Source organism: Narcine bancroftii, chromosome 12, assembly GCF_036971445.1.
Source record: "Narcine bancroftii isolate sNarBan1 chromosome 12, sNarBan1.hap1, whole genome shotgun sequence".
Lineage (NCBI taxonomy): Eukaryota > Metazoa > Chordata > Chondrichthyes > Torpediniformes > Narcinidae > Narcine > Narcine bancroftii.
Window position 1 is genome coordinate 22,658,064 of NC_091480.1, and position 14,870 is coordinate 22,672,933.

The window sequence follows — 14,870 nt, forward strand, 5'->3', positions numbered from 1 at the left end:
GCACTGCTCGGAGAATGTTAAGATAGCCATTGTCTCTGTGCCACGGCTGAGCATCCCCTTAACAGACTGCAGTCAGGCTGAACTCTAACCCCAACCAAGATATTCAGCAGCTTGTCTTTTTGGATTTTGGCCGGGGAAGCATCATATTCTTGCAGCTTAAAAGGAAAGAAGATTACACGGGCAACAAAGAATTTTCTTCCTGAATAATTTTGGATGTATTTTATGGATTTTAGGCTGTTGATCACGAAAATCACCTTACAGATCTCCTATCATGTACTGATAGATATAACCTATTTTTGTGAATTCCTGTCATACTTTAAGTCTACTTCAAGCATATAAAACCACGAAGTGCAACGTGTCATTGAAAATTCATTTTCTGCATTTGCACTTGGACGTCTTCCCTACTGATCTTGGTGCCGTCAGTGACAAATGTGGTGAATGGTTTCACCAGGATGCTGCAACCATGCAAAAGCAGTATCAGGGCAATTGGAATCCATCAATGCTGGCTGACTTGTTGGACACTGACACGAGAGGGCTCGATACTGAGTACAAATGAAAATCAGCGGCAAAACCTATTTAGATCAGTTGAACTAATGCAATGCGTCAGTGTCATATTTTGATTAAATAGGCTAAATTCAATACAAGTTAATGTTTTTCCAACTTCCTCTGTGATACAGCAAACCTGAAATTATCCTTGTGTTCAACTTGAAGCCGCAATTTTTTTTCTTCAGTATATAAACCTTTTGAAAAGCATTATCTCTCAAGCCTGGGTTTCCAACAGACTGAAAACTATCATAATTATCCATTGAAATCCCAACTCCGATAAATTTCCCTGGACAGGGCGGGAGGCAGGACGAGGTTTTACATTTTGTAGCACTGAATGTCGAAGCTCTGCATTTGCACCTCTGGCTAATGAATCACTCAGTTTCCACAGGGAGTTTTGCTTTGAATTTTGTGGATTACACTACTTATAACTATGAGCAAACTTCCTCTGATCAACGCAGAAGGGATGTGATGCTGAAGTTTTGGAACGTGGCCTTTAAACAGCAAATCTTGGCATAAATCATGTATTAATGTGCTTGAAAAGCAACAGATTAGGAAATGCCTAACATAAAGCAGCAGATTTGGGCGGTAATCTCAACTCTTAACTCAGGCAGCTGTGAACCAGGGTTCCAGGGAGCTGACACATTGCATTCATTCTCCCAATGCCTCCCAGTAAGTCACCCTGTGCATCCATCAGAGAAATATAAACATTTGGTTGTGCACGATCGAGAGTAATCTCCCGACAAATTGCTGATTGTGGCTCTATAGCCCCTGTCCTCTTGTAGATCTCAGAACCACCAGAAGAATCATCTGTAATGGTGGGTGTTTCAGAGGGGAGCGGCTGTTCCAGTAGGGTATTCAAATCTTTCAAACAAAAAACTTTCAAACTCTGCTAATAAAATAAACTCTCACTGAATCACTAAGCACAGAAATCTGGCAATAGGAAGAACACTTTAATGTTGAGTCAAGTTTATTGTTATCTGACTGTACAAGTAAAACCCGACGAAACAGCGTTCTCTGGTCCTCGGTGCAAAACATGCAGACACACAACCAGACATAACACACATACAGACAAATAATATCTATATGCAGGATAAGTATTATACCTATAAAAATAAATAAATATTGTTTTGTGCAAATGAGTCTTGGATAGTTGGTGTGAGCAGTTCTTTTGGCCATTCAGCATTCCCGTGGGAAGAAGCTGTTGCTTCGACCAGTGTGGTGGCTCTGAGACTCCTGTATCTCTTACCCGATGGGAGTAGCTGAAAGATGCTGTGTTCAGGGTGAGAGGGGTCCTCAATAATTTTGAATGTCTTCATCACGATCCTGGTGGATCATGTCAATGCTGCGGTGGGGTGGGGGGGGGGGGGGTGTGGTGTGGAGGGAGACTCCATTGATGGTAAAATCTATAGCTACTCTATATTACTTTGTATTTCCTCTGCTAGCAAACCATAACAATGTACCTATTTTACTATGTAGATGAGATTCGTGTATGGTCCTAGTGCTGAGTGTTGGAATTAGCTACTGGAACTGTTATTAGGCAATCAAGGATGTTGGTCTCCTGGAAGATGGGTAATTTCCTCTCTCACCGTGATCACGACATCCCCAATCAATAGTCCCTGGAACCATTCCCCAGTCAGCACCCCATCCATTTCTCAAGGCCACATTGATCAACATCCATCTTCTCACAATCCAAGCAATTGAATATGAATACTTTCACTCTTGTCTGACTGACCAAAATTCTATCCTGCTATCCTTTATATTTAATACTATTCACACACTGCTTGTAAGATAATTACATATTCATATGTATTCATCATGTGAGATTGATTTGTTTACTTATCAATTACTTCAGCTAACCATCTATGAAAAATTATGTAAAAGCATAACAGCAATTTACAAGTTCATTACTGCGTGCAATTTAAAACATATTTTCCAATAAAGGTTTTAATGTCAAAGGAAATTGGATTTTCTTGTAATTTATTTTTCCAGATACAGCAATGGTATGAAATAAACATGATATTTTTTGTGGACAAATGCAAATGAAATAATAGACTGACCAGGATATTGTCTGTATAATTTTTGTTTTGTTTAAAGGCAGCTACCCTAAACCTTGGGACCTCTAAGGGTCATCCGTGTTAAGGCAAATCATTAAATTCATTGGTATGCTTTTCTGTGTTGAACAATTTCAAAATGTTGCTTTGAAAATCAATCTGCATAAATGTGCCCCAATAAACAACTCATCCTATACCACATGTAGTAAAGAGAGACTGAATCACTTTGACAGAAAATAGAGGAAGCATGCAGATATAAACATGAATACGTGTAACAATTCTGACACAAACATTACTCATTGCCATCCCCATTAAAGCATATGCATTCATTCATGGATTACAAAATAGATGAGTAATGCACCTTCCCCAAAACATTAAAAGAATTGGTTTAATCTGATTAATGATTGGTGTACAAAGACAGAGGAATAAACATGTGAATTTAGACATTTAAAAGTCAGTTTAACCATTCCCCCAGAAACAAAATATCAATGGAATAATGCAATATTATTTGGTACAGTTTGAATTAGTGCCTTTCTTTCTATATTTTTTTTATGACATCTCTCAATCATAACCATCAGGTTTAGTGTGTCGGAATTATTAAAAAACCTAATGAGCTAAAAGCAATCATAGGTATAGAAGCAGGGCACTAAGCACACAGCCTTCAGGTTTCCCTGTGCTGATGACCAGTGAGGACGAACAACATAGTAACTAGCCCTTTTGGCCTACAAGCCCATGTCGCCCAATTACACTGATTTATCCTACACCCCCATATGTTTTTCATTGATGGGAAGAAACTGGAGCACTTGGAGGAAACCCATGCAGACACTGGCCGAATGTACAAACTCCTTTCATACACTGGCAGATTCGAACCCTGTAACAGCTTTGCGCTAACCACTACACTAACCGTGCCACCCTTTATCTTAGTCTTGACAAAGGATTTAGACCCAAAATGTTGACTGATCATTTCTACCCATGGATACTGTCTGACCTGCTGAGTTCCTCCAGCAACCCTTTTATCGACTTAAGATTCTGGCATCGACAGCATTTGTGTCAGGACCACCCTCATGAGATTCAGATTACAGACACATTCTCTGAAATGCATGCACTTGAAGTTTTGTGATTCATTCCATCATTCAGAAAACACTATATAATGTCAAAGTGACATCTGTTGCTCAATTTATGCATAATGGTCCAGAAGATGAAAGAGGCTGCAGATGCTGGATGTAGAATAGAGAAGACTGTAAGAATTCAGCAACTCAAGCAGAAACCTGGTGGAGGGAGAAGGTTGGATAGCAAAATGAAGGGAGACGAAAACCAGATGGACAGGTGGTGTGTGTGTGAGGGAGGGGAGCACGGGGGAGTGTGGGTTACCTGAAAATGGGGGAGTTAATATTCATGCCATTATGTTTTGTTGAATATGAGATGTTCTGCTTGATCATAATGGACTGTGACAGTCCTCTCAATGGGCCACCTTATATTACAGCAACCACTGAACTATTTTCTATAAGTTTTTTGCTTGAGGTGTAGATTGTATCGCTGGTCTGCTGTCACTAGCTGGGGATTCCTTAAAACTCTGAAATATAGGTTGATCATTTGTCCAGAGTCAATGACCCCCCCAACTGTGAATAACTTCTGGATTGCCTCACCACCCAATGCAAGTTACACATGTATTTGGTACATAAAGTGTTGGATATCATGAATGTTGCAAAACCTTTATTTTAATAGTTTCTTTGTGCACATCTTTTTACAGAATTCTGCATTCTACCTCCCCCTCAACACAGATCTTACCTACTATCTCCATGATTAGCAGTAGATCACATTAGAATGTTACTTAATCTAAGTTCTCATCTGCAGTTGGTGATGCTGGTAGATACACCAACTTCTCAAATACCTCCACTCCTTATTCCAGCAGCAGTATTGGCTTCTGCCTCTCATATATGGTTGTTTTTTTGTTGTTGTTCTATGTCTTTCCCTGGAATCTTAACTATGTAAGTTAACCTCAGAAACATCTCCAACCACATTTCTTGACAGAGAATATAAGAAAACATTACAGTGCAGTACAGGCCCTTCAGCCCACAATGTTGTGCCAACCTATATACCTAAAAAAAACTAGACCTGTGTTATTCTTTTCTTCTTTTCTTTGGCTTGGCTTCGCGGACGAAGATTTATGGAGGGGTAATGTCCACGTCAGCTGCAGGCTCGTTTGTGGCTGACAAGTCCGATGCGGGACAGGCAGACATGGTTGCAGCGGTTGCAAGGGAAAATTGGTTGGTTGGGGTTGGGTGTTGGGTTTTTCCTCCTTTGTCTTTTGACAGTGAGGTGGGCTCTCCGGTCTTCTTCAAAGGAGGTTGCTGCCCGCCGAACTGTGAGGCGCCAAGATGCACGTTTTGAGGCGATATCATCCCACTGGCGATGGTCAATGTGGCAGGCACCAAGAGCTTTCTTTAGGCAGTCCTTGTACCTCATCTTTGGTGCACCTCTGTCTCGGTGGCCAGTGGAGAGCTCGCCATATAACACCATCTTGGGAAGGCGATGGTCCTCCATTCTGGAGACGTGACCTACCCAGCGCAGTTTGATCTTCAGCAGCGTGGATTCGAAACTGTGTTATTACGTGTGTAAATAAGAACTACAATTTCCAGCATGAAATGCATGTAGTTGAACAGAAATAGGAAGTAACATATGAAGGGAAGTCAGTTGAAGCATCTCAATGAAAATAAAGATGGCTAAGTGTTAAACCCGTATAAAATCATTCTTTTTGAAAGAACATGGTGTCGGAAATGTCTGAGGAGTATTCCTTGTTCCAAGTAAAAACTTCACATTTGAGAGATTAAAGTTTTTCTCCTGTGACTAGAAACAAGGTATGAGCTTTGACCAATACAGCCAAGCTTCACACACTGAGTAAGTCCTGTGAATTTAGAAATTTGGAAAATTCACTCATTCAAGATAGAATCTCAGATTATGGACAGAGAAAGACTGTTGTGTTGGCTCTGGAAAAGGCTGTGAATATATGTAGGGCAGTGGAGACCACATGAGCACAAGCTAAGGAGCTGCACAATATAGGCACAACAGTTAAGGAGCTGGACAGGATAGACACAACAGTGCATGGGATGAAAACAGAGAAACAGAGCACCAGGGGTTTCCCAAAGCAACAACAAAATGGAGTGATAAGCTCAAACAGCAAATGCAGCAGGTGAGGAGGTAGACATATTCCAAAGATGTTACCTGTCTATGGAAAATCCTGCTATAAATGTGGGAAGAAGAATCATTTTGCTAAGGGTGGCAAAGCAGAGGCTAACAGGAGAAAGGTATACACAGTGGATGAAGAAATGGAAAGATTCTTTGTCGATTCACTCCAGACTGATGCCGGTAAAACAGAATGGATCGTTCCAGCGACTGTGAATGAATCAGTAATTCCATTTAAGTGTGAGACCAGACATCAGGTGAATCTGTTTTCTTCGGACGATTACAAGACCCTCACCGTAAAGAGCAAGATTTATCCAGTGAAATTAAAAGTGACAGGCTACACTGGAGAAGAGCATTCCAGTAAAAGGGAGCCGTGGTGACCTTCAAACACAAAGGGCACCATCTAAAATTTTCTACTGATTGTAGAAAAGAGAGTACAGCCAACATTAGTTCTGAATACATATGAAGAGCTTGACCTAGTTGAAAGAGTTTTGATAGTGGCTTTACAGAGTGAAGATGAGCACACAACACTCAAGGAAGAGTATGCAGACATCTTTGAGGGGCTTGGATGTTTACCTGGTGTATACAAGATCCATGTAGATGAGACAGTGGCTCCCATTGTCCATGCATGTGGGTAAGTTCCATTTACACCTAGGGACAAACTTCAACAAGAACTAGCACATATGGAATGGATGAAAGTTGTACAGAAAATTGAAGAACCTGCAAAATGGGTCAGCTCACTGGTCAACATGCAAAAGAAAGATGGAGTATTGCGTATATGTCTGGGCCCAAGAGATCTCAATAAAGATATCAAGAGGGAACATTTTAAATTGCTGATGTCCCGGTTTGCAGGTGCCAAGTGGTTTAGCAAACTTAACGCGCCATCAGGATTTTGGCAGATGAAGCTCGATGAGGCATGTTCAAGGCTAGGCACTTTCAATACTCCACAAGGCAGATACCGCTTTATTCGGCTACCATAAGGGATCTCGTCCACATCAGAAGTCTACCATAAAACCATCCACATGATCTTTGAAAGTATACTTGGAGTTGACACCATGATGGATGACATAATTGTATGGGGGTCCACCAAGGATGAAGATGATATGTCACTAAGACTTTAGTCTTTATTTGAAATTAAATAAAGATAAATGTGAGTTTGGCATAAAGACATTGACCTTCATAGGAGATATATCTGAATAGGGAGTGAAGTCTGACTCAAGAGAATTGAGAATTTTGCGAGCCCCCACAGAGGAGGTGAAATGTTTCTTGGGGATGGTGACTTACCTGGCTATGCTCATCCCTTGTCTGTCAATTGTGTCAGCATCACTTAGTCACTCCTTGAACAGAAAAATGAGTGCATCTGGTCGCATGAGCAAGAAGAGTGCTTCCAGGCTCTCGAAAAAAGTCCTAACAGAAGAGCCTGTACTAAAATTTAATGATCTCGGCTGATGCATCTCAACATGGCCTTGGAGCAGTACTACTGAAGCAACATGAGAACACATGGCAATCCGTGGCCTATGCATCAAGGGCTTTCACAAGTGCAGAAGCCAACTCTGCACAGATAGAGAAAGCACTTCTTGCCAGCATTCATGCATGTGAAAGGTTCCATCCATATATTTTTGGACAAGCTTTGGAAGTGGAGACAGATCATCGGTCTCAGTTATGTCAAAATCACTGAATGATTGTCCTATGATTAGTACAGTGCATGTTAATAAGGCTGCAGAAATATGATGTGAAAATGCTCTACATGTTTGTCGCTGGTGCACTGTCTCGAGCAGTTAACAAGAAAGAAGAGAGCGACCAAGAAATTGATGCAGAGATACAGGCCTATGTTGACGTGATTGTCACCTCACTTCCAGTATCCCAGGATAGAACAGAGCAGATCAGGAAAGCAACAGAGACAGATGCAACAATGAAAGAGCTCAAAGATACAATACAGAAAGGATGGCCGGTAACTAAGAATGACTGTCCAATGAGTATTTGGGATTGGTGAGCATGAAGAGATGAATTCAGTGTTGTGATTCCAGTTTTGCTACACAAGGAAATACTCTAGAAGATCCATGAAGGACATCTTGGTGAGGAAAAATGCAAATGTAGAGCTTGAGAGGCAATGTACTGGACTTCTGTTTTAAATCTAACCATATTCACACCACCTTATTAGGGGCAAACCTTATGTTTAACCTCAAAAGGCAAGGAGTGACAAGGACGGATAGTGCCAGTTATTTCTCTGGCCTCCGGTTGTACACCTCGATTTACTACAAATTGCTATATATTTTGGCAGATATTTTAACACCTAGTCCTGGACACCCAGATGCTAGACTCACAGGATTTGGGGCCTTAAAGTCAGGTCCTAATAGATGGCAACATGATATAATCAGTTCCAATTAGTATTTAGATATTCTTCTTCCATGTCCATCCACCAAATTCATAATTCAACACAGATACATAACCCTTCATGTTCGTACGCTGATCCCAGCAAGATCTTGTACCAGGCAAATGATGTCCATGAGCAATTATCAGAGCTGCACACTCTTTGTCTTATCACATTCCCAGGTCCAATCAACAAAGCTCCTTGATTGGCGCAGAGGCTGTTGGGGCCTCCTCCACAACCTCCCAATTGCCCCTGTGTGAGTATCAGCATCAAGTTCTCCAAGACATGTCCACCACGCATGGGCAATTGCACGTTTGGTGTTATGGTGCTTGCAGTATGTATTGGAATGAAGAAATTTCTGCACAACTTCTTGAAGGAAGAGCAAAAGATAGAGAGGTGGTGATACCTGAGGAGGAATTGCCATGGCCAAAACAGAAAGAGCAGTGATAGCCCAGGGCGTTGTGGAGCTGAAAGAGAAATACAGATGTGCAGAGATTCCGGAACCCAGAGGGATTTGCTACTGATGATCAGAAGTTTAAAATTAAGATATACTTTTTCTGTGAACAGCGCAGGCCAGAAAGATTGAAAGGAACCTGATGTACGTTAGGGGCATAGATAGCAGATTCTTTTCAATCCCCTCAGTTACAGAGAGTAGAAAGATAGTAGCTGGACAGAAATAAATACTGGAATGGGCTGAATTGCAGGTTTAAAAAAAAGGCTCGAAATGGGACTTCAGTGATGGATGAGCTCAAACAAGAATTGAGTCAGGTGGGGCAAATAGGCAATGTCAGTGGCAGTGTGAATACTTACTTCAGAGCTCATCGGAATAAGGTATAAACATTCTGGATCAGAGACTGTTGGCAGAAAGAGGGATGGAGTCAATGGCTGGGGAATGGAGTTTAAAATCATTAATTTGGGGCTAAAAAGGATTTTCATTAACTGTGCAGAAAGCACTATGTCTCCTAAGAAATTAATAATTTTTTTCTCTTGTAATATGAATGCTATGCATCCCTGAAGCATCAGTTGCATATGGTCATTTAATTTAAAAATACAGTGCAACAGATGTGGTGAATTGATTAAAGGCTTAGGTGTTCAATCAATAATCAATTTTGACAGCTAACTGCTTAGTCAAAAAAATCTGCATTCAGTCTAGCCTCTAGTCTGCAACTGGAATCCAATAGCTCTTTGGGATGTTTAGCTATCGCATTTAATTATTGGAGTATGATGCAAAATTGAAATTTGCTGATTTTATGTTAGAAATCAGGCTTTTTTTCTGAGCATATGTTATCTTTGCATTTGCTGTCAAAGATAACAAAGATTAAAATGGAAATTTATATTAATTATGCAGCCTAGAAAAATTAATTTGGAGATACAAATCCAATTAATATGATAAGTTGACTGTTAAGGTAAGTCAGAAAAATTATAAAGATACTCTAACTATACCAGAAACTAGCAGAGTTGGTAGCTATAATGCCGTAAGAAGTCACTGGCAGCGCTAAAATTTTGCTCTGATTGCATTAGCTTATTTGTGCTTGACTTGTTGGTGTTAGTGTCCCCAAGTAAGATGCGATTTTTGGTACGGGAATGCAAAGATTGGACAAGGTTGGATGTCCTGGTAAAGATCATATATGTGTGTGTGCAATACTTCAGTGTGGCATTTACAACTTGCTATCTGCTGTTCAGTTAAGACCATAAGAGATGGGAGAAGAAATAGGCTATTTGGCCTATCGAGTCTGACCCACCTTTCAATCACGAGCTGATTAATTTTCTCACTCAGCCCCTCTGCTTGGCCTTCTCCCCATAACCTTTGATGCCCAGGCTAATCAAGAAGCTATCTATCTCTCCCTTAAATACACTCAATGACATGGCTTCTGCATGTGTGGAGGTGAAAGGTTTCTAACCTGAAATATTAAGTTTGCAACTTTTTCCAGAGGTTCAATCTGACCTGTTGAGTGTTGCCAGAATTTTCATTTTTTACTTCAGATGTTCAGCATCTAAGGTTTTATTCTACTTTTCACTCTCTAATCTGAAAGTATCTCGACTTGTAAATCAGAGAGAGGACTGCTCTCAGTTCTGAAGTATGCTGTGATTGGCAAGGATATTTAAGACAATTGGTTATGAGGGTTGCCTTCCTCAGAAAGCAGCCTCCAGAAGAGTGATTATATGCAACAGAAGGGGGCCATTCGACCCAAATGTGCAATGCTGACATGCATTAATCAGATTCCTCCATCTCAAGTAGCATCCAAGCCTCCCAGTTTGGCCCCCACAAGGATCTCAAGTACTTAACTGGTGTTCCCTCCCTCCCTTATTGACATTATCTTCTGCCTGAGGACCTGTGCTCCTCCCACCACCCCTTCCCCCCACATTCTGTTCTGGCACCTGCCTATATTTTGCTCATAACTTGATGAAGGGCTCAAGCCTGAAATCTTATCTTTTGTTAGATAAAGTACACTGTTTGCCTAACTGAAATTACCTGCAAATTGGAGGAACACCTCATCTTCTGTCTGGGCACCTTCCAACCAGATGGCATTAAAATTGACTTCTCTGGTTTCTGTTAAACCCCCCCAACTTCTTCACCCTGTTGCCATCTCCTAGCTCTCTCTCTCTCTCTCTCTCTCTCTCTCTCTCTCTCTCTCTCTCTCTCTCTCTCTCTCTCATTATCCCTTCCTCTCCTTTCACTGAGCTAAAATCACTTTTCACCTCTCCTCTTATCATATGCTATTGTTAGTTTGGACTCCTCCCCTGACCAGTCTGCAGTCTTTATTCTGACAGCCTCCTGCTCTTTACTTATTCCTTGAAGAAGGGCTCAGGCCCAAAACATCGGTAATGTATCTTTACCTCCTATGGATGCTGCGAGACTTGCTGAGTTTTTGCAGTGTTTTTACACTGTTTGACCCACTGAGTTTCTCCAACATTGTGTTTTTAACTTAAATCACAGTGCTTGCAGACTTTTGAGTTTAACTCATGCTTTAATCAAGCACCCTTTCAGCTTTACTCATTTAGATCTATCAGAATAATCCATTCTTCTTGATATCTTTGTCCAACCTCCCGTTAAATAAATCTGTATTATTTGCTTCAACCACTTCCTGAGCCTGAGTAAGTCAGTACAGTTTCAGCTGTTAAGAAGTCATCCTTACAAGTTGATGTACCATCAATAACTCCAAAAGATTCCAGTTGATGAACCGATAGGGTTTTATTAACTTTAGAACAAAAGCACATCCATACTGCCCTACTGCTCTGCAGGGAACTGTGGAACATTCTGGAGCCTGTGGGAGAAGCCACAGGTACATTTGGCCAATGGATGTCCCCAAACAGACAAGCATATGCATACAATGGTTTACCACGCAAGTGAACACAGGTTAAGGTATGTTCATGCATGAGTGAGGGTTAAACTGAAAATATTTTTTATTAATGATAAAGATTCTGTAAAAAGCCACTCAATATCTCACATTTTTATTTTGATGGGTCCAGTGATCAATTTCATAACTTGGGGCAGCAATGTTTGAAACAAAAGACAGATTTGTAAACTGAAAGAGTAAACCAGGACTCAGGTCCTCATCAAGACTGAGAAACTGTCATTAAAGTCTGCCATCCCTGGTTTCTACTGGGTAAGAAAAGAGTAACCAAGCATAATGGTTAGTGTAATGATATGGTTGCATGTACAGGCTGGCCCGGCCTCCTGATGATATCCTCTCCTAGATTCCTCCCTGGTCTCCTCCAATGTGACCCAGGCCATAAAGGTTGAGTCCCCTCATTTTCCCTAGCCTTGACCCAAGCCAGCAGTCTCGTGTGTAATAAAGCCCATCATTCCATATAACCATATAACCGTTTACAGCACGGAAACAGGCCATGTTGGCCCTTCAAGTCCGTACAACTCCACTAGCTCCTCCGCAAACTCCTGAGGAAGCAGAGGCTTTCTTCATGATGCCATTAAACAACTACATTCCATTAAAAGAAAAGTGAAAAATCAAATGCAATAAGAATGTCAGAAGGAAATGGTGAAGTGTTAGGGATGCCTTTTCTGAGGCACTTGCCCCTCAGTCTTTGTCTCTGTAATTATTGGGGCAATTGGTAGCGACCAACAGTTAGCACAGTGCTTTTATAGCGCCAGCATTTGGTACTTGTTGTGTTTGAATCCCATGCTGTCTGTCAGGAGTTTGTACATTCTCCCCAGGTGCTCTGGTTTCCTCCCACCCTTCAAAACATACTGGTGGTTGTAGGTCATTTGGATGTATTTGGGTGGCATGGGCTTGTGGGCCGAAATGGCCTGTTACCATGCTGTATGTCTAAATTTAAAAACAATTCAAATTTAAAATGATCATTAAAATATAAAAACAAAATGCCATCTTCTGGTGCTTGCAGGATATATATCCTTCAGACTTTCAAGATGCACACTGATGGAAGGGATTGTAATTCTTGGGTTGACAGATCATACACTCATCTGATTACCCCAACAGTCCATCAGAAAACTCACAGCTCATGGTTGCATTTTAGAATTACAAGAGTAAAAATTCAGCACTTAAGAAGGAGGTCATAGACCCTTCCATATTGAATTTTCTGATCTCATTCTGGCAGTCGTTGAAGGCCATCCAGGTTAATGAGTGGATTGATAGAGTCAGTAAGAGGTAAGTTTGCTCCAAAGCTCATTTCCTGTCCTGGTGGCTAACATTCACTTCATGTGAAGAAATTGCTTTAGGGTAAAAGGTACATGAAGCCTGTTTAAGTGAGGCTCTAGTCATTCACTGTCAAATCCACTGAAAACCCACCTACTGGAACCTAGTGCTTTTCTCTTGGAGCTGCAAGTAAGCTCACCTATTCAGTAGAAGAACAAGTCTTGGAAGGAGCTACTCTGGGAAGTGTCCAGCAGACTAGCCTACCCCGTCAATGCAAATGCTTATTCAAGCATTACAACATCTGAAGTAACCTCCAAGTGAGAAGGGTGAAGACATTTCCTGCTCCATACAAAACCAGTGATGTAGAGGAGGAATTGTTGAAGCAATCCACATTTTATTTAGCCTTTACTAACACCATCAAAATCTATCATAAGAGCTGTACATCTCATGCTGGCATATACTCTGCTTCAATAGCCATAGTGCCAATAACTCATACTTTCCCACTCCCACAACCATCCTGAGTATTCCACATTATATACTTTCCATAGTTTAATGTTTTTTTTTTCCCCTTGAAAAGGATATCTACAACAGTGCAGTAAAATTGAACTGCAGCACATTTGGGATTTTGTACAAAGTCAACATTACATTTCTCCTTATAACTGCCCCTATTGTAAAATCCAAATGTCTTGGGCACACACTTGTAGATTTATCCCACACTTAAGGAGTTGTGCATTCGCTGCTTTAGTTACCTTGTTCATCTGCAAGTTTCAGTATGATTACATTTCATGCACAAGATCAATAGCTTCTGTTTTTCTCTCTTTAAAAAGGATTATTTTGTAGTTTATCCCACAAACTTTGCTTCTCACGCTTTCCCAGTGCTTTTCTCAATGGGAATCCCTAATGACTTGCATCCTCTATAGTTCCTGGGGCTTGAGGTAGTTGTTGAGGCCAAAGCGGCATCCAGGTATCCTGCCGCAGGTCGGGCAGGACGTGCTTGATAAATGCAGATAGGTACCTCGGGGAGTAGTGCCTTCCTCCCCCTGTCTATGATGTTTAAATTTGTGATCCCAACAAATAGAGATGAGGTTCTCAGTGCCATCCTGAATGCTCCTTGGGTGATTGGAAGAGTTAGATTTTCTGTAAGGCTTTGAAAACATTCTTAATTTTTTTTCTGTCAAAAGAGGAGGATAATTAGTGAGGGCTGTGCAGTCAGTAGGGTGAGAAATCTGTCCATATTTCCATCAAATCCCACTCCAATAGAATCAAGCCATCAACTCCACTTTGATATTATCACCAGGGGGTAATTTACAGTGGCTAATTAATCCAATTCTTGAAGTTGGTAGTGCCAGAAAATATTTCATCGATTCCTTGCTGTAGTGGCTGGATATTATCTGCACAAGGACTGTGTTGTGATCAGACTAGCAATGGAATGATGAACAGATGCACCTGCAACAGATGGATTGTTGAAGTCACGAAGATGTATCCATCATATTACTCACTACTTTCCTCAGACCTAGTGCCATTACTCCTGTGCTTAGTAAAGGGGTGAACTCGGCACTTACAGCCCATTAATTGATATTGGCATTGGGAAGTTTGCAAAATCTACTTTAGTAACTGACTTTGACGATTCAGATATTTGATGAAGTAACCAAAAAACAGGCATTATACTTTATATTATGAATGGGGACTTTCAACTCCCTTTTGGTGGAATAGAATATAGAAAATAACAGCGCAGTACAGGCCCTTTGGCGTACAATTTTGTGCTGACCTATATAAACCAACTGTATTGTAGGTCATGTGACAGCTCAGTGCGGAACCTGGTTATATTGAGGATTGTGGAGGGTCACATGACCTCCAACTGGAACCCAGTTGGAAGTCACCTCACCTACCAATCAGGGGTTAGATCTGCCCACCTGTGAGGCTGAAGTGTGATCGGTCTTAGTAGATCACTTGAACTGGCCCTGCACTGAAAAACTATACATGGAGTCTTCTCATCCTCTTTTGCTGCTCCCTCTGGATCATCACTGAAGTCCAGGCTGCCGGCCACAGGTGGGCACCGAAGGGTTGACTGCAATGGACCCATCCAGATCCCTCACTTTGGTTGAT